We start from the raw sequence: 21,145 nt of genomic DNA, 5'->3' as shown, positions 1-21,145 counted from the left end.
TAGTGAGACCATTTCACAAAATCAATCAATCAATCAATCAATCAATAAAATGGCTGGGATGTGGCTTAGTGGTTATGAAACCCTAGGTATAATCCTCAGGCTCTCCCCTATCACAAAAGAAAGAAAAAAAAATAGAAAATGTAAAGAAAGACAAGAATGAAATATACAGACTTTAAATCTGAAGTATTTGCCAAGTCATTATAAGTGTATAAAGTTAAGACACTCCTTTGAAGAGACAGTATATTTTAAAAATATACTGTCTTAAGAAATTCCATAATTACAGTGTTGTCTTCATTTGTGAAATTTAAATGTATATAATATTATTACTAAGAAATATTCTTTTAATAGTTTTACAAGTTCATCAAGTATGTTAGTTCTATGTGAACCAGGAGGTTATGAAAAATTTCATGAGCATCAACATTTGTGTTAAAGCCCATTAGAAGCATAGCATGATTATGTTCAGGTCACTTATGTAGTTTTCTTAAAATGAATTGAATACTTCTCAGTGCAGCATATTTGAAAGCTGGATTTACTGACATAACTTGCATATCCATATGTCCTCCCACAGCCATTTCATGCCATGGTTCTGCTCAAAACTTCAGAATAAAATTGCATTTCACTATTTTATTATTAGTATTGCAGAATGGATTTCTGTTATCTCATTTTGATCAGAATTATTTTTAATCAGGGATTATCTATATTTATTCAGACAGAATGCTATAATGGGAAGCTATAAATACCCAGTAAGTGACTTGGCCTTGAAACTGTCATTTATGGAATTGGAAATCTTTGTGTTTATAAACCATAAATCAGGGCACTGTGCAACTGTATGGGTCCACAAGGAGAAGAGCTCCCTTCCACATACATGATCAACATAATTCTGGCCCATGCTTTTATTAAAAATGCACAGTGAGGTTTTATTTTCTTGGACATTTAACTTCTTTTAAAGTATAATGGTTTACTATGTTCATAAGGATTAAATTTTTTAATGGTAAGAAGTTACAAATAAGACTGGAAAATAAACTCTAGGGGATGCCAAGATAGTAGACAAAGTATCTACTTTTATGCCAAGCTCAAGTCCAATTCTAGGAGCCCCAGTGTTCAGGGATAATATACAACTGCTGTTTATGATGATTGCCCAGAATACAGGAAAAATGAAACTGAACTTCCCTTTTTCTACAATACAAAACCAATGGGAAGTATTCACAATGTAACATGGATAAACTCTATAATTTATTGCACCTTGAACCTGATCGTCTGGAGACGTAACAGTGGCATTCTCCAGAAGTTAAGTCAAATTTTTTATACAATTCCAAATTCTAATCTTTATCACATGAATTCATTCTTTGCCTGCAGCGCAAACCAAAGCAAATCCCTGTGTCCAGTACTTTCCCAAAAGTTAAGTTAGACTTCTTAATTGCTGTGTATTTCATTTACATGTAATTTTCTTCAGCATAATTCTATTAGTATTAAAGTTCTATTACCAGGTCTTCAGGAAATAGAATTCACTCAGTTTCAGTCCTTTTACCGCCCTTGAACCTATCCAAATAGGATTTTGCTGTTGCTTTCATTGCTTTTTAAAATTTTTTAAATTTATATATGACAGCAGAATGCATTACAATTCTTATTACACATATAGAGCACAATTTTTTCATATCTCTGGTTGTATACAAAGTATATTCACACCAATTCGTGTCTTTATACATGTACTTTGGATAATAATGTCCATCACATTCCACCATCATATCTAACCCCATGCCCCTTCTCAACCCCTCTCACCCCTCTGCCCTATCTAGAGTTTGTCTAATCCTCCCATGCTCCCCCTCCCTACCCCACTATGAATCAGTCTCCTTATATCAGAGAAAACATTCAGCATTTGTTTCTCTAGGATTGGCTAACTTCCCTTAGCATTATCTTCTCTAATTCTATCCATTTACCTGCAAATGCCATGATTTTATTCTCATTTATTGGTGAGTAATATTCCATTGTATATATATGCCACATTTTTTATGCATTCATCTATTGAAGGGCATCTTTTTTTTTGGTAGTCAAAGAAGTCCAATACATTTTACAATTTAGTTTAATTTTTACCCTTTCTTTTATATTGCTCTGTGTCTGGTTGACGTGTACAATTTTCCTTGAATTTTTATTTTTAATTCAAAGGGCAAAAGCTTCCTCCAATCCACTTAGTGGATGTTACAACAACATAACTTCAAGATTTTTGAGACTCATGCTTCTCCAAGAAATTCACTGTGAGATTTGAGTCTCTTAAATTGTAATACGGAATCCCACTTATTTTTTAAAGTAAATGTTTCATTACCATTACTATATAATAGAATTTCTCATTCATTAAGATTTTCCCTCCAACCTTTGGTATGCCTTCTTCTAAATGTTTATGTCTTCCTAAAATTACCACATTTATTATTTCATGGCTTAATGTTTCTTTTAAAATTTCTTTTGTTTTATTTATCCTTTTATTACAAATGAATAGTAACTAAAAATATTCATTGCCCCCCATGTGTTGAAACCACCCTTAGCATCATTTCAGACCTACACAGCTGCTCCTGCCCGTGGGGTCTTGGCCATTATTCTAGATTCTAGATATGAAGAGACTTGTGTTTACCATGATCCCAAAGCCATTAGCATCATTTCCTTTGCCACTATTATCAGGTGGTGGATTTCATCATTCTTCCCAAGTGTACATATATACTGGTTATAGAAAGTCTTCTATCATGCATCCCAAGTAAATTTCTCAACAATCATATCAGTTGCTAATAAGACCGAAACTTTGGAGGCTCTCACTTTCCAAGCTTTTGAATGGAAGGGAAGGCAATGCAATGAGTCATACTGAATGTTAGCATCTCATGGGATTGAATTGGGCCACCCTATCTTCCCCTTTGACACACTGAACTGATGCTATTCCCTAATTCCAAGTGGCTTCTATGGATACTTCACGTGACAGATATTCATCAACCATCTAAGTTTCTGGCTGAAGCAGTAGCTTGTGTAACATTTCATTCTGTCCTTACTTCACTCCCTAGAGACGGTCAGCATTAGCCAGAAAACTTGAGTCAGGCACTGTTACTATCTAGGATTTCCACTTTTATTCTCATTCTCCTTATTAAGCTACTGTCATACAGATTTTTCATAGTCCCATTTTCTCTTCTGGAGATGGCATCTTCTCAGCTGGATCCTACTTCTGGATCCAGGAAGAGTACCATTTCAATAGCTTAGACAATTTTGACAAATTATTTCATTGTTCTTTTTATTCTAGGTATTTCCATGTTTTCCAAATTCAATTTCCACACATTGCTACTCATAATTTTTTAATGCTCTTGCAATAAACACATAACATGATTTCCCTTTATGCCACAATCACAGTGCACCATTCTAATTTACTTTGCAAACCAAAAATGTTCCATGGTACATTTTTCATGGACCAAAATTTTCAGTGAAACCAGTCTATTTTCTAAAGATTTTTCTTTTTTTATTTCCTAGTACAAATTTTAAAAAAAGTGTCCTTTACCTTAAAATGAACCTAAAACATAACCACACATTCTGATAATTGTACTCAGAATGAGATTACATGTGGCACAACCTTACCTCACCTTTCTTCCCATAATCAAGGCCCAGATATACTAGCAGATGCTTAAGAGACAGTCCAAAGCACTGTCCAAATTGACACAGATGGAAGTTTCAGAATTTGGCAAGCTGAGTAACCAAAGTGAAAGATTCCAAAGGAGTTTGCTACTAAGAAAATGGAAATGCCAAAAAGAAAACGCTTATCATCTTCTTACATTTTATGTCTTTTCACTTATGTTTTTCCTAAAAAAAATAAGAGCCTGATTTTGGGATTTGAACCCATATACTTCCAAAGTTTCAGTCTAAGATTAGTATAAGGAAATGTCCATATATACTTAAATCTCCTTTTATTATAACTTGTAATAAAGAATGATTAGGCATCATTATTATTTTCATGACTTTCAGAAAAGATTCTACTTGTTCTCAGGTACTCTGAAACGCTGCTTTTCTTTTGGATACACAAACTGTCCATTTTTGTCACCACTCCTAAAAATCTTTGTTGAGCCTGGTCTATTTGTCCTCTTCAATAATTTCAAGTAATATCCGAGAACATTGTTGCTTTCTTTCAAGAACATATTTCAGGTTCAATATTATTATTATTATTATTTGCCATATCTAGAGTACAGAATCAGGTATTCTATGGCTGCCAAGGAAGCTCAGTGGTAAATGGGATAAGGAAGGAAGAAAACAGAAAGGGTTCAGTCCTTTCTGATGATAACAGTGATTGAAAGGAAAATGTTTTTTCAAAGTTTGATTTAACACCTTTGCCTAGCCATCTTTTTTTTTTTTTCAATTTGGGATTCATTAATTGAACTTTAAATGTTTTCCTACTTTCATAATGCCATTTTGTTTTTATATGCACTTCTAAGCATCCACTTTTAAGTCCTTTGCTGTAAGATTACAAAGGTCCCTGTATATTGTTACTGTGGTGTTGCTTTACTTCAATTCTCCTAATAGATCTAAAATACCCTTAAACAATATTCAGAATTACCAACCAAAACCAGATATAGAGGAACACATGTGAAAGTTACAACTCAGAAAAAGTATTTATATTAATTATGTAAATCTATCTAACATCCTAATATTTTACAATATAAGAGCTTTCAGCCAAACAACACCATGGTATATTCACTGTAATCCCAGCAGCCAGGAGGCTGAGGCAGGTGAATCTCAAATTTGAGGTTAATCTTAGCAATTTATCAAGGCACTAATCAACTTGGTGACACCCTGTTTCAAAATAAAACTTTTAAAAGTGCCCCCTTGTTTCAGTCCCATACACACACACACACACACACACACACACACACACACACACACAGAGAGAGACATAAACAGACATGTGAGTTTTCTTGATAGATAATATATATGATAAATGATAGATAATAGATAAGATAAAAGATGACATATAAATAACAGAAGCAAAACTAGATTAAATTTACTCTCTCTGCAGTATATTTTCCAATTACATGCTGTTTAGCACTAGAGGCAGTCACAATGTCACAAGTACCTTTTCTTTCTGTTGTTCTCAGCAGCAGATGTAAAGTCACCCTACATCTTTTTTTTTTTTGTAATGAGCATATCACCCCTCTCTCTATTTCACTTCCTCCATGGCTCAGTCACAATAGGAATATATTAGGTTATATCTTTTTAGTGTACCAAAAAGTGTATTTACATTATAATTTAGATTCTAATGGTATTATCAACCAGGAGTATCAAGCCAAAGCATTATTTATCTTTAAGTAAAATTATTCTTTTTCCCTATTCTTTATTTTCAAAGTCATCATAAGATATTGGATATAATATTTATATATTTCATGAAATTTAAATTCTCTTTAAGTCCACATGAATGAAAATATCAGGCTTTCACTTGCTCCGTCCTTATAACATGCAGTGTATACAAATGTTGGTGTCTCTTCCAGTTCCCTTGAAACACATCTAACTTTTATGGATGAGATTTTGGAGCCTCTTGTTGAAAATTTAGCTGTAATTGCAAAAGAAGTGACTATGCTCATCCACAATGCATGCCACTGAAATTACACCTCGTGGAGGAATAGAAAGACAGTGTTTATTCCTGTAAAACTGAAGGAACACCTGCAAACATAGATGGGGATGAAGGTCAAGAGCACCACACAGCACCTGGTGGAGAGAGTATTTTAATCATTCATCTCCTGAAAGAGAAACAATGCTAAATCTCTCTCACAATTCAACTAGCTTATTACCAGCAAATTCTGCCAAGTTTCTATTCATTTGAGGTAGGCTATTTATTCTAGTGAAAAACACCACTTCCCTGAACCATGTGTTTTCACATGAACTACTAGTATTATACATTCTTGTGTCATGAATAAAAAAAGCCAGGACACCTGTGTTAAATTTCATTCATCCCTAAGTGGAATAGTATGGATATCTGTCTTGTTTTCTGTACTTCTATTTTACTCTGATTTTATCCTTATAAGGAAAGCAAATGCTTTAATCTTTGGGGAGTAAAAAAATAAAACATTATATATATTGAAAGTTATGACAAATTGTCATTAAATAAATGTTTCAAAGGAATTAACCTGCCATATGTTTTTAGAGCCTTATTGTTCTTTGAGTTACATAGGAGTACTGCAAGAGTCTATTATTTTTTTCCAAAGGGACTTAGAAATTACACATTGTTAAAGCATAAAATATTGTAACAGTTTGCCGAGATTTAGAAGGTATTCTAGAAACATTAGGTAGGAAAAACAGATTGACTGTAATCAGGAGAATTTCAAGATTATAGAGCATTTGTATTTGTGGGTTTATAACCGTGAACAAAAGTTCATGGAAGAAAAATTGCATTTATAACAAAATGAGTTATTGCTCAGCTTGAGGCAAAATATTCCGTTGGTACCTTTTTTTTTTCCCAATGCTTACTTAATGCTTTTAAAAAATTTAAAGCAACAAAACTTCCATGGTAAAATTCAAGCTAGCTTTGTGTGTGTGTGTGCATGTGTGTGCACACATCACACTCCTATGATAATGCTATTGTCCTCCCAAGTTTCTTTGTACTACTCCAGTATCTTTATTGCCCCCAAAGTCCAAGGTTAATATTTTTTTTATATGTTGCAGCTAGATGGTGCTAGCCATCTCCTATTAATAACCTGATAGAAGAGCAAAAGCTAAACCTCTCTTACCTTAGCTGAAATCGTTTGAAAGGAGCCTTGGATTGAGTACGCCCAACAGACAATTGTTGGACAGTGTGACTCTCAGTATGTTAGTTTTTTTTTAAACATATTTATTAGAGAACTTTACAAATGCTCTTTTTTCCTTGCTAAAGTAAAGGTATCTGCAAATGCAAAATTCAATCATTTTGTGCTATTTCATGTTGTTATTTTTATGCAGGTTTCTTTTTTTTTCTAAAAAGTAAGTTATTTGGTCATTTAAGATTTCTTGAGACAAGCACAATTGCAAGTGAAAAGTACCCACAAGCAAACTGTTTTTTCCTTCTCCCTTTGTCCCCTCATTTCATTCTCTACCTCCCTTCTGGGGAATGTTGTAGCAGTGGAAATGCAGAATCTCCATTTAGCATCTTCAATATTTAATAGCATGAGGAGAGTAATCCAGTTAGGGTCTTGGATCTTTTCAGTTTCATTGCTCCAAAGGTGTAGGAGGGAAATAATTAATATTTGTCATTTTGGTATGAGTTTGGCTCCTTTTACCAGATGAAAATACAAAAGAAAGGAAAGAAGACAAAACAATTTTCCCTGTCTTTTTTTCTAGCCATTTTAAATAACTTATTTGCAGAATAATATTTGGAATTTAGTCAGTGAAGATAATCAAGTGATATTTTATGAATACCTAGTGTTGGGCTTACTCCTCACTGTTGGCAGAATCCCTCGGTTCTCTCTTGAGCTACCAGAGAAAAAGATGCAGGCAAGAAGAAATAATACTCATTGTTATGGTTTGGATATGAGGTGTCCCCTAAAAGCCGACACGTGAGTCAATGCAAGAAGGTTCAAAGGAGAAATGATTAGGGTCTGAGAGTCTTAACCCAATTAGTGATTTAATCACCTGATAGTGATTAAGTGAGTGGTAACTGAAATGGTAGGAAGTGGGAATTGGCGGCATGACTTTAGGGTATATATTTGAATATGGCAAGTGGAGATCTTTCTCTGCCTTCTGATCATCATGTCAGCTGCTTCCTTCTGCCACACTCTTCCTCCATGATGTCATGCCTCACCTGAAACCCCAAGGAACAGAACCTGCTATCTATGGATTGTGACTTCTGAAACTGTGATCCCCTAAATAAACCTTTCTTCGGCTACAGTGGTTCTGGTCAGGTCTTTTAATTGCCACAGTGAAAAAGCTGACTAAAACCCTTGCTTTTTTCCCCCCACAGCCAAGACTTCACTTTCGATCCCATTCAATAAAAATTTCAAAGTCAAGTCAAATTATGAGAAATCACTTTCGATGGAAGCTCATATCTGACATTTATACATTCCCAAATTATAAACACCATCATAAAGATAAAAGTAAAGAGAGGGCATCTGGCATGAAAATAAAAGTATAAGCAACTTGTTTGTACACCAGTTATTTTTCTATTCTACGTGTCTTATGTGCCAAAACCCTTATTAACTCTTAATAGGTAATGATTGCACTAGGATATTTTAACTACCATCTCTAGGCCCATAACAGGAAACTACTACCATCAAAATTATGTTTACTAAAGTTTTTATTTTTCAAATTTTCTAAACAAAATTAATAAATATAAAGTTTCAATAAAAGTAAACCTAGAGCATTTTAAGTTTTCATGAGTTTTTCTTATATCCATAAAATATCTCGTGCTTGCCAAACCAACTCAGAATATATTCAGTCTAACCAGGAAAAAAAAATACATGCCTTTGATCTTTTAAATAAGATAAGGAAGAGTGAATTTCTTAACATTCAATGAATAGCCAATAATGGAAAACATTTCCTTAGAAAACAATCTTATGCATCAACACATGAGTACCATTGAAGAGGCTTGCATATTTATGACATTTGATCTTATAGGAAAACAAAAATAAATATGTTGCTACAGCTTAAAATCTACCTGAAATTCATCTGTCCATAACCACCACTGAAAATATCAGTAATGCTTTGATATAATTGATGTGACTATTACATATACTTTTAGGTTATATTTATTTTTGTTTCTCATAAATGAACCATCCATTATTGTAAAGTGCCACTTTATTTGAATTTTCATATATTTCTATAATGATTTATGTTTAAATTATGAAATCACTTATTTTCACTCTCAATATTTTATTTTTGTGCATTTAACTAATGAATATCACATTCTTTGGATATGTTATTTCTTTAATAAGTTATTTTACATCATAAATATTTCTGAGCAAAGTCTATAGTACATGCATCCCTATTCTCTTTTATTTGAAGAATGAGTGTATTGCAAACAAATGAGCACAGAGTGATAATCAACACTCCCAAGCTCCTTCTTCCTCAACAATCCCACTATGGAACCAAGAAAGCTGGACCTTCCCAGTTCCTGTACATCGTAGAAGGATGATGACACCCTGTTTAGCATAGTGAGACACCGCAGAAAGTATGTTGCTTGCTAATTTCCTGATCAAAGTAATTTCTTTGTGCCTTCCATTTTCCTGCCAGTAGGTTATGATTTATAGAACTGAGGTAGCCTTCTTGTAACCATGAAGTACAAAGACGAGTAAACAATGCCAACACAGTAAAGGAACATAAATCAATGGATAGGATCATGATCTGCCTGTGACTACATCATTCATCTCCAGTGATTCATTTAGTTGTCAACTTGACTAGATTAAAGGAGTCCTAGAAATTTAGTAAAGCACCCTTCTGTGTGTGGGAGGAGGTGCATCCAGGGAAAACTGATGTGTGGATGGATGAACTGAGTAGAGGAGATCCACTCTGAGTTTGAATGGTACTATCAGAGAGGATCTAGATAGACTGAAGACACAGAAGGGAAAAGACCTCTTGAGTAGGCTGGGTTTTCTGCCTTCATTGCCCCTGAACATTGGACTCCAGGTTCTTCTGCCTTTGAGTGAGGACTTGAACCACCAGCTCTTTAGGGGCTTTCAGGCCCTCACCTCATACTGGGGCTGCATTATTGTCCTCTATCTCTTGTTTTCATGCTTCCAGTTTCTTGGGCTGAGCAGCCAGCAGTTTCCCTGGCTTGGCAGCCTATAGATGGTCATTGTGGAGTTTTTCAACTTCTGTGATTGTGAGAGCTGATCCAATGTCCTCTCTTATATTTGTATATCTCCTACTGTTTTTGTTACTCTGGGGAATTCTTAGTATTACAAACTCTTAAATCTGTTTATACTTGGAAAAATAAAAACTCAAGCTGTTTTCATAATTAATATTGTGTTATTTGAGATATGTTTTACTTGGAGAAGTGAATAGAGCTATTGAAATCACCTTTGATTTATATTAGCTAAATTTTCAGGTTAAAGTAGTTAGGTGTAATTGTATTACTTTTGTCTGCAATTGACAAGAAAGTCAAGGTGGCAATGATGTCAACAAGTTAAAAATTTACTTCTTCTTTGTACAAAATATGATTAATAAATATTTTATGCCATAATATCATAGATCTTGGTTTCTTATTTTGATTTTTCTGTGGCTTATACTGATGGACACTTGTTTTGTTTCTTTGTCCTGACTATTGTGATCAATGAAACAATGAACAAGAGAGTGAAGATGTCTCTTATTCAACCTTAAAAAATGAAGGAAATCCTGCCATTTGCAACAACATGGTTGAACTTGGAGGACCTCATGCTAAGTAAAATGTTAGTGATTAAAGGACATTCTTGCATGTTCCACTGATAAGAGCTATGTAAATTAGTCTAACTCACAGAAGCAGGTAACAATGGTGTTTTCTAAACTGTGCACTGGGCAAAATTGGAAGCTATTGTTGAATGGATGTAGAGCGTCAGTGATGCTAAATAAATGAGCTGTAGAGAACACTTGTGGAAAAAAGTGTCCATGGTTCTTGTAGTTTACAATACTTTATTAGGCACTTCAAAATTTGTTGATCATATATCTCAAGTTTTCTTACAGGTACACACATACACCACACAAGTCACATACACATCCCAAACAAAAGCAGATGGAAGGACAGTTTCAGAGGTGATGGATATGTCTATTACCTTGATTATGGTTATGGTACCACAACTGTTTGCATCATGTCTAAACTCATCAAATTGTGTACCATAATTATGTATAGTTCCTTAGATATCAATGATACCTTAATAATACTGTTAAAATCTAACCACCACCACAACAAAACCTGACTCCTAAGGGCAGAAATTCTATCTGCTTTCATCCTGTTCACTTAAACTTAATTATAAAAACTCACCTACTGAAAAAGGAAACTGAGAAGTGTGCCCTGCTGTAAATTCTATTACAAAAAATACAAGGACGCATGCTCTTCAAGAGTGAAAGTCCTACGCAGGCGCAGAGGTGCATGCCTGCAATCCCAGCACTCTGGAAGCTGAGATAGGAAAATCCCAAGTTCAAGGCCAGCCTAAAGAACTCAGTGAGCCCCTAAGCAACATAGTGAGACCCTTTCTCAACATAAAAAATAAACAGGGCTGGGGATGTGGCTCAGTGCTTAAATGCCCCTGGGTTCAATCCCTAGTACCAAAAAAAAAAAAAAAAAAGAAAGAAAGAAATTAAAAAAAAAAGAAATTCCTAAATTCTACTTTAGCTTCTCTTCTGTAGCCAGTTTGAAGTACAGCATCCCTCACTGTATTGCACACTCTTTTCTATCAAGTGCATACACACAATGGTGCAACAGAAGCAGGAAAATACATTAAACCATAGTAATTACAAGGCCATAGTAATAATATCATTTATTAGTTAAGGATAATGAATACTCCCAACTTTGGCTGAAATGCATATCTCTTTATTAGCAAATCTATCATTTCCTGATTGTGTCTTGTGTGAAGAATCCCCCCTTTCATTGTTCCCTGAGCACCTTCTATATGCTCTGAGAGTGTATTCATTATTCTTTATTGCCCATAGAGGTGACTGTAATGGGCATAAGGAAATACATCCTTTGTGGGGACTACAAATTTTTTTTGTGTGTGTGGTCCTGGAAATAGATCCAGGGTCTTGCCTATCCTAGGTAAGTGGTTTGTCACTGACCTGCATCCCCAACACAGGACCATATATATTTAAGAGCCCACCTTGTGTTGGTGCAGATTTAAGGATCCTGAGAGTTCTCTTAGGTAGACAATTTATTAAAAATTAGTAAATTGCAATCCTGTCTGATTCATGTTTTCTGTAGCAATACAATTGATTCAATAACTCCGTAAACCTATTTATTTTTTTCTAGTCAATTTTGTCCTTAGCAGAAAAGATTGATTCGACCTAATTTTTTAAGCCTCAGTTGTCTGGTCTCTTATGTAAAGAACTTTGGCTATTCTTAATTCTCTCATAGTGCTGGTTATGTTGACACTATTTCAATCAATGTTATAGATGATGCTGTGTGGTTTGAATTTCCCCTTCATAATAGTTGGTGAAATGTTTTTTTTTTTTTTTTTTTTAAGAAACTTTAATTCAATTTTGGTATCAGGGATTGAACTCAGGGGCACTCCACCACTAAGCCACATTTTCAGCCTTATTTTGTATTTCATTTAGAGGCAGGGTCTCACTGAGTTGCTTAGTGCCTTGCTTTTGCTGAAACTGGCTTTGAACTTGAGATCCTCCTGCCTCAGTCTCCTGAGACACTGGAATTACAGGTGTGTGCCACCGTGCCCAGCTGGTCTTGAAATTTAATGGACATTGTAAGAGTGCTACAAAGCTGGTCTTTAAGAGGTGACGAGGGCATGAAGGTTCTTCCTTCAAGAATGGATTAGATTAGAATGAAATAGATTAATTTTTGCAAAAATAGATGTGTTATAAAATTGGGTCTCTCTTGTATTCTAGATTTCTAGCCTAGACTTCCCAGCCTCCAGAACCTTAAGCCAAATAAACTTTTATTTTTTATAAATTATCTAGTCTTCAGTATTGTTTTACAGCAGGATAAAATGACTAAACCAGATACAAAGACAACACCTTTGATATAACTCTGCCATTAGGCTTATGGTTTTTGTGAGAAAGGATATCATTAGATCTTTTGCTAACTTTGCCTTCTCCTAGAATTTGGTTTTGGGTATACAGTTGACTTTTTCAAACCTTCAGGGAACCAATTTATAGTATCTTCTATAGATGTAGGTCCCTGGCCATGTTCAAAAATGCTTTCAATAACACACCAAATCCCCTTTCTATCCTTGGAAACAGGGCAGCTCTAATGAGTTCATCTCTCTCTAATTTGTTGAAAGCAGTAACATTTTCTGAACATTTCTTCCCATTTTCTCTGAGTCAGTAAAATGTCTAGTTTCCATGTTATAGCAGGTAGCACTGGACTAAAAGTTTTTTCCACAATTTGCAAAGGTAAATTACAATCCAGCTTTTATAATCGGAGGTTTTGCTACTTTCCCATATAAACAACCAGGCTCATCATCTCCATAGTGTAGCCTTGTCATTATGATTCAAGACAGCAGTATTTGCATCTTAAAGAAAAAGATGAAGAAAATGATGGAGAAGAGGAGCACTGTGTGCACACAAACTGTCTTAGAAGATATACTATACACAGACATAATGTACTTTTGATTATAAAACACATTATATTTAGTATTTTTGGATTTAGTCACAAGGCCATATGTAGCTGCAAAGAGACTAGAAATATAATCTTTATTCTGAGTGGTATTCAGCCTAGATTAAATTTTTTTAAAAAAGGAGAGAATAGTTATTGGGGGGAGAATAGCCATTTTACCACATTGTTCTATCATTGTTTTGATTTCTCTAAAGCAGTCCTGTGGTTTTACATGTTCAAGGGTAATATTTTGGGGATAAATAGATGAAGGTAGTAATCAAGGACTCAATTCTTATCAAGGCAATAGCAACAGAGGAAAAAGTGATTTCTTGGAATTAGCAATTTTATGATAGAGGAGGAATCTTCTTAAAAGTTTCTAAAAAATGTACAAAGAGAAAAATTTTTTACCAACCTCACTGAGTAATACTCTACCCAGATAGAGAATATCCTTATGATTCATCGGTTAGCAACAAAATTTTTGAAAATATTGATAGAAAGGCAGGGATCTATATTGTAGATTGCATGTGTGTGCGCATGCACACATGGTATTGAACCCAGAGATTCATACATGCTAGGACAGTGCTCTACACCACCAGCTCCCGGGGATTATTTTCTCATTTCCTTTTTCCTATTTTTCGGATACTCAGGAATTCACAGTCATGTTTTGTCTCTACTGTTAAATTGATTATTAATTCCTTTTATTTTGGGAAGTCCTGGGTGAAAATATATTATTTGTTCCTCTCCACTATAGTAAATTTGGTTGAATATTCTAACCAACAAACTGTTTCTAACCCAATTTCCATCTAATTCTTCAATGCAAAGCTAAGTAAATTCCAAATATAAGCCCTCAGGATTGGGTCTTCAAATTTTATGATCTTAAAATACAGCAAGGATTAGCAATTGTAACAGCTATGAATGAAACAAAAAATGTTTTTTCCCAAAAATGTTTGGATTTGGCATTATCAAATATGAAGCAGCACTGAATCAGAAATAAATCAACTTCAGGAAAGATTATAATCTCTTCATGACAAAAGATTTGCTTGTCTTCTAGATTAATCATTCCATTATAAAAGACATTTTAATAACATTTATCATGCATTATCAGTTCTTTATTTTTGAAACCTTAAGCTATTGATGTAACTCTCAATGGATACCAAGTCTTTCATTAAGTGGTTGCTAAGAAACTGAAATTTTAGGATGAGAAATTTTATCCACATTGATTGCATTGCCTAAGCAAAATGATATTTACAGTAATAAAAAGAAGAAAAATTAATTTTAAATGTGTATATATTTATATAGATGTAATGCATATGTGTATATATACATAGGTATATAAAATATGTGTCTACTCTCAAATTTAAATGTAGAAGCAATTAAATGCATTGGTAGTTGATAAATACAATTTTATAAAATTATAATATAGAGTGCAAACAGAAATGGTAATTTTAATTGAAAATATCACTCATATAACCAGACAGAATGAATTATCTTAAAGCAACATTTTTGTAGTAAATGTCATTTTCTCTGGGCTGGGGCTGGGGCTCAGCAGTAGCGCACTTGCCTGGCATGTGTGAGGCACTGGGTTCAATTCTCAACATCATATATAAATAAATAAAAAGGTCTATCAACAACTAAAATATATATAAATAAAATGAAATAAAAAATAAATGTTATTTTCTCTATTTTGCCCATTCTTTGCTTCAGAAATTTATTACAATATTTAGGAAAAAATTGAAATGTATAGCCATTTGAACAGACTTCCTTAAAGGCATTTCACTCAGAATACTAGTACTTAGAAAATCTTGGGGGAAAAATAATCTCTTGACCAAAGCATTTTGTATTTTACCCGTTTTAGGAATCTATAATGCACTTCAGCAATTTAGAGGACCTAGCAATTCCCAAAATTTCTTTTAAAGGCTTCTGTTTTTAGTCAACACTAATTACATCTCTCTAAATAAGTTCTGCTGAATGCATTTGGGGAAATGCTGATGTAAAAAAATATTTGAACGGTCATTTTACTCAGTACATTATAAAGGGGAAATGCTTAGTTTATAAAAACTCAATTCATGTTTCTAAATGAGAACTGTAGCAGAAATTATGTTCTTAAAAGAACTTTAATTATCTCCTCATAAAATAGCTAGTCAAAAAACTTAGCATGGCAAGTGAAGAGAATAATTTCCACTTACCATCTCAATGTTTTGCGTGTGTTTCACAGGTATTTCTCACCATCTGGTATCCTCCATGGTGTTCTTGATCCATGCTGACTGATGGTTACACTTTCTGACGGGATTAGCTGAAAGTGCAAAAGTAGAAAAATCACTGACTGGAAGAGTTGAGAGGAACTGGAAACAGTAGTTATAGATAAGGTAATGTTTGGGTAGTTTTGTTTGGTATGTTTATTTTTGGACATATCTTCTTGAGATGGGGGCAGGCTGTGCCATTTGCAATTCACCATGCCTGATTAAGCAATGCTTTCTCTTGTTTTATATGCAATGTGAGTTCTTTAGAAAATTGATTTAGTTTAATTATTTGTCTTACAAAAGTCATCTCCTGGACAAGTCAAATAATGGACTTATCACTGGAAACAGAAATGTGGGAATCTAAGAAAGTTGGAACAACACAAAATCTGAAAGAGTCCAACAAAAATAATTGAAGGAGACAAATGTGATTGGAAGTAAACTGCAGTAGATCAGGATATGTGATTTTCATTCTAGATGCCTGCTTTTTGTAACCCTTTAAATTTCTTTCTTTGAACTCATTTTCTATCAGTGATTAGAGCACAAGTCATTGGCTAGTGTATGATCTGCAGCTTGTATAGTTTGCTTGTTACTATTTTGAAAAACCTTGGCTAGAAAGGATGCTATCAGTTTTAGCTGAACTTGGGTTGGACTTTATCTATCAGATATGCAAATGGTCAACCACTGATGGTTTAACATCACTTTCAAGCAGAACTAAAACACAAAATGAACATTACCTCTTGTGTGAACCTTTCTAGATTTAGCTTATCACTTGAGATATTCCATCTATGGAAACCATAGTGTGTCCTTTGTAAAGATGTTATTGTAAAATGAAATCTTAAACACTCTGAAAGTAGATTTGACTTGTAGCTTATTTTCTAGGAAGAAATGCTGTAATCGCTTTCAGGACAGAGAAAGAGAAAAGTAGAAGGTGTACTTAATTTCAAAAAATAAATTAGTTGTCAGTTTTCATGGACCTTGCACTACCCCTTTCTGTCCTGTTCTCTGCTCTGTGTCCACTACAACAGACCCCTGGGTCCTGTGTCTGGAGGAGGCATCTCTTCTGGCTTCTGTTTGGGTCAATGGAAGGTGCCAGAAAATAAAAGAGAAGGAGGAAAGACAGTTTAGCGACTTCTATCTCCTATCCTTGTCTCACATTCTTGAGGTTTTAGTTATTGCCACCCACAACCTACAGGACTTCCATAGGACCTTTTTCCTCCTTCAGCCTCCAACCCTTAGTGCTTCTTAGTAGCATGGCTTCTTTCTTCTCTTTCTCCTCTGCACCTTGTAGTAGCAATCGCTCCTGAAGTTTCTCGCTCCCTCTTTCCTTAGCACCCCTTGAGTTGAGTTGAAGTATGTTCCCTGCCTGAACTCTGATACAACTGCAAAAATCTAGTTTAGTATCAGACTGTACCCTTAACTAGAAGAAATTAAGGACAAAATTAAATTAAATGTGTGATTTTATAAGAATACATACTTAACTATATTATGCTGCTTGAATTCTGATTTATGCTGTGGAATAAAGGGTATATCGAAATTTAAGAGGAAAATTATGTCTTTATTTTCAATCCCGAAGTGAAGTAAGATGAACACTTATGAACATTTAGAAATCAATCAGTACTAAATTGTGTGGTTCATCCTAGAAGTGCAATTGAAGCTCAGGAAAATCATTGTGGGCGGGAGACCAAAAGAAAGCAATAAAACTGGTTTTACCTAAGAGCAGCACTTAAAGTAGGCTTGAAGAAGAAAGAGAATTTTAAAAGCTGGACGGGAGGTTGAAAAGACAAGTAGAACAGTAGTTGAAGAGTAAAAAAAAAAAAGAAAGAAACAAACAAACAAATTGAAACAAGAGTGAGCAGAAGTGAGTAAATATAAAAATCAAAAAGTAAAACGCAAACAAAACAACAGCAAGGTGGATGGCAAAATGGGTCGCCTGCTCATGACTTGGACTTAGCTAGACTTAACCCTCTGTGTGTCAATGCAAACTCATGTGCTTAACTCCTGATGATCTGGGAGTTTCTGATGAAACTCCGTGCTGTATGCAATCCCACTCTGCCTCCAAGATCTGTGGTCAGGTTTTCTGTCGACTCAATGTTTATCTCAGTTGCTTTCCCTTCCTGCGTGAGTCCTGGGGATTTACCATTCCTCTGCTCTCCTCACCTCCCTCCCTCTAGGCTGGGAATAAATTTGGAATCTCTTTGACCATGGAAACTGGGCTGATTATTTGTTCTCATTCAGTCCATTCTCTTCTTCTCTTGATTGTGAATGTGCACTGCAGGGTTAACCAGAAAGCAGTGCTTGTTCTTCTTAGCCATTTGACTTCCAGGTGTGTTGAGGCAATGAGGAATACTGCTAGAGAAGGCAGGGTATGCAGTGGGTGGAGTGTGGGCTATGGCTCTCTTCTTCTCCTTTCCTCTGGTCTAGTGGTTTGACAACTGCTCTTTCTTTATGTAAGGTCAAACTTTCATACATGACTACAGCTCTCTGAGAGATCCAGTAAGATTTCCCGTTTTTTCCTTTCTTCCATCTCAGCAATGATGAGGGCTCCTCTCTATTGTGGTACCCACTTCTTCACATTGCTGTGGGTTCTCCTAACTGCCAATGGCACTGAAAGTCCTACCATTTTGTTGGATTCTCTTTCAACCCAGCTAAATGAAGCTTATGTTCTTTACTCTAATGCTAATCAATACCAAAAGTAAGATGAACAAAAACATAAACAATTTTTAAAGCCAATCTGGGACTTGACTCTCCATTATAAAAGCTGCATAGAACATTTCAATTTATAGTGATTACACTCTCTTTGAACAAAAAACTTTACTTTTATATAAAAATACATCTAATTAGGTATGACCTTATAAAATATTCTTTCATTTTAAAATTCAGTTTTATCTCCTTATTATTTACCTTTTCATGTGCTTCTATCTCTGTATTATAAGATACCTGAATGGAGGTAATAAGTATCATATAAGTTTTGTGGGAGGGGCGGTTTCTGGAGCTAAAACCCCAACCATATATAATTACTTCTTGATTGTATTTGAACCACCATTTTTATATAAGGAGTTTTGACATGATAGATTGACACTTCACACAGTATTTTGCTATATACATTAGCCATTTCTAAGACACTATGGACAATTACCTATATCAATGATAAATCAATTTTAAAATCTAAGTTGACACTTTTTATTGCTATATTTTCCAAAGTTAACTTTTGATAGGTGATTAATAATATATAAAAGTTCAAGAAAATCTGTAATGAAAAAGTAAAAATAAAGTAAAAAAGTAAAAAAAAAGTGAGAAGTCAGATGTCTAATTTATTGATGTCTAGTTTACTTTCACAAATCATAGAACCCCAAATCAAGTAAACAAACATACAGAAAATAGAAAATTAAAATGGCTAATTGGTTGGTATAAATATGTAGAACAACCTATTGGAGATTGGCATGTTCATAAAGAGGGGTAAGAACAAAATCAATCAGTCAGAATCCAAAATAATCCTGTAATTTAATGGCTCTGAGTTTCTGTTTTCTGATTGAAAATCAGTTATTAGAACCCACTTCAGAGAATTGGCAGAATTCACAGACTTTAGAGAATTTGAGAAATACTCATGTGCTTTATATTTTTGGAAGCCCTTATCAATATATGAATTTATTTTTAACTTTCCAACTATAATTGAAATTCCTGAGACCACAAAATTTGGGCAGCATATTTAAATAAACATCCCAATATCTAAAACACTATTTAAGTGCTCAAAAGTGCTCAATGCAAATGTGTAATGTCATGTAATTTGTATGTTCTTGAAATCCAATCTAATATTTTAAGGTAGAAAGCATTACATTAAGCCATATACATTAAAGAATTCTTTAATGGGCAAATTTTGAAGTTACTTTTTAATTAATGCCTAAGAAAATGGATGTACTGTCAATAAAATATGAGTCATTAATGGGTATCATAAATCTGAATTTACTGGGAATTGATTTTTATATATGGAGATTTTTTTGTTAAAAGAAATACATACTCATCTCCATTTTATTTACATTTTAATATAAATGTAGATAAATTAGACAATGTTGGCCATAGAGAAGTAGTTGGTATTGTCCACAGAGCTGATGTCACTTATTTCTCAGGAATGCTCATGCGGTAGATATTTGTGACTCTTAAAAATCATTTTATATTGTTTTAATAATTAAATGAATGCAAGTCCTAGAGTAAATGAATGAGAATCATTCACTATATATTTCTTAGTTTTATGTAAATTATTTTATCTTTCATGAATAAATATTTTTAATTTAAAATTCACTGTCCTGCAATCCCCATGGTTCTTCATTCTTTTTTTTTTCCTAAATCCATCCAATTTGTAAAATTGATTGATATGAGTAGAATATTTTATATGACTATATATTTCAATTTCTCTTATGAAATTAAGAGAATTCTAAAAGTGGATATGCTTGAAAAGAGGGTAAGTAAAAATCTAACATTATAAGAAACTTTCTGGGTGGAGGCTCATGTAGTGGTGACCAGTTGTGGGTCTGGAGCTCCTCCGAGCCACTTGTAACCATCGATTTTAGCAGTCTGCCTTGCACCAGCCTACCTCGCTCCCTGAGGCCATGACCAACACCAACACCTTCAAGGGTCTTGACCCTCAGATCAGGAATAGCTTCTGGGATTTGCAGCCTCCTTTTGCTGGTGTATCCAATTCCTCCTTAGGATTTGATGAACCAACAGAATCATCCATGAGAAAGAATGAAATGGCCTCTGGCATCTTTGGAACACCTGAAGAAATCCCCCTTCTTGGGCCAAGTTGGCAGGTGCCAAAGATAGTGGTGGAAGCAAAGATTTGGAATCATCTTGATGAAAGAGAAGAAATTCTTCGAAAGCAAGAGGTGGAAACTTCTTAGATCTGAAGGGAGAAGGTGACATTCATAAAAATGGGGACACAGACCTGAAAGGCAGCCTGGGGCAGAGTGAAGAAAACCACTTGCCTGCTTGGCCAGTGCTCAGGCCCATGGTCCCTGTGCCTATATCACCCAGGAGAAACCCTCCTGGCAGTAAGTCCAGCCTGGTCTTGAGTTCACTAACTACCCTGAACTTTGTCATTTTGTTTGTTTTCTTCATGCTTGTGAATGCCCAACTTGAGCCTGACTCTGTATATTTTGAATTTGTTTTATTAAAAATATGCACTTAAAAAATGAGACTTTTTGGGCTGGGATTGTGGCTCAGCAGTAGAGCACTCGCCTAGCAAGGATGGGACCCAGGGGTTCGATCTTCAGCACAACATAAAAATAAAGGCATTGTGTTGTGTCCATCTACACCTAAAAAATAAATTTAAAAAAATGAGACTTTATATAAAATTTGAATTGTCTGTACTTGGAGTGTTCGGTGGATCTAAATAATAAAATTCTTGAGCTGGTCATCCTATTATGGTAAATTTTTAATAACTAAATCCATTTGTTAATAACAACTGAGATTTTCTATTTTCTTTGAGACAATTTGCATAATTGGTCCTTAGAGACAACTGTTGTTTTGTATAAAATTTCAAAGTTTTGGTCTAAAATTTCGATAGTAGTGATATTTTACTGGTTTTAACTTATGTTTAATCTAGACTATATCTCTTCTTAACCTTTTTCTTCTTTGTGTTAATCTTGTGCATGGTGTGTGTGTGTGTAGGTATTCGTGTTTGTTTTAGAAGAGT

General features: G+C 34.5%; 1 pseudogene; it reads left to right on the top strand.

Moving 5' to 3' along the window:
- The first annotated feature begins 20,060 nt into the window (after positions 1 to 20,060).
- Positions 20,061 to 20,421, top strand: LOC143389781 (jupiter microtubule associated homolog 1 pseudogene; annotated as a pseudogene).
- Positions 20,422 to 21,145: the final 724 nt, after the last annotated feature.

This window comes from Callospermophilus lateralis, unplaced genomic scaffold (assembly GCF_048772815.1).
Source record: "Callospermophilus lateralis isolate mCalLat2 unplaced genomic scaffold, mCalLat2.hap1 Scaffold_1612, whole genome shotgun sequence".
Taxonomy (NCBI): Eukaryota; Metazoa; Chordata; class Mammalia; order Rodentia; family Sciuridae; genus Callospermophilus; species Callospermophilus lateralis.
The sequence above is the reverse complement of the archived record's forward strand: the minus strand, read 5'-3'. Positions and strand labels throughout refer to the sequence as shown.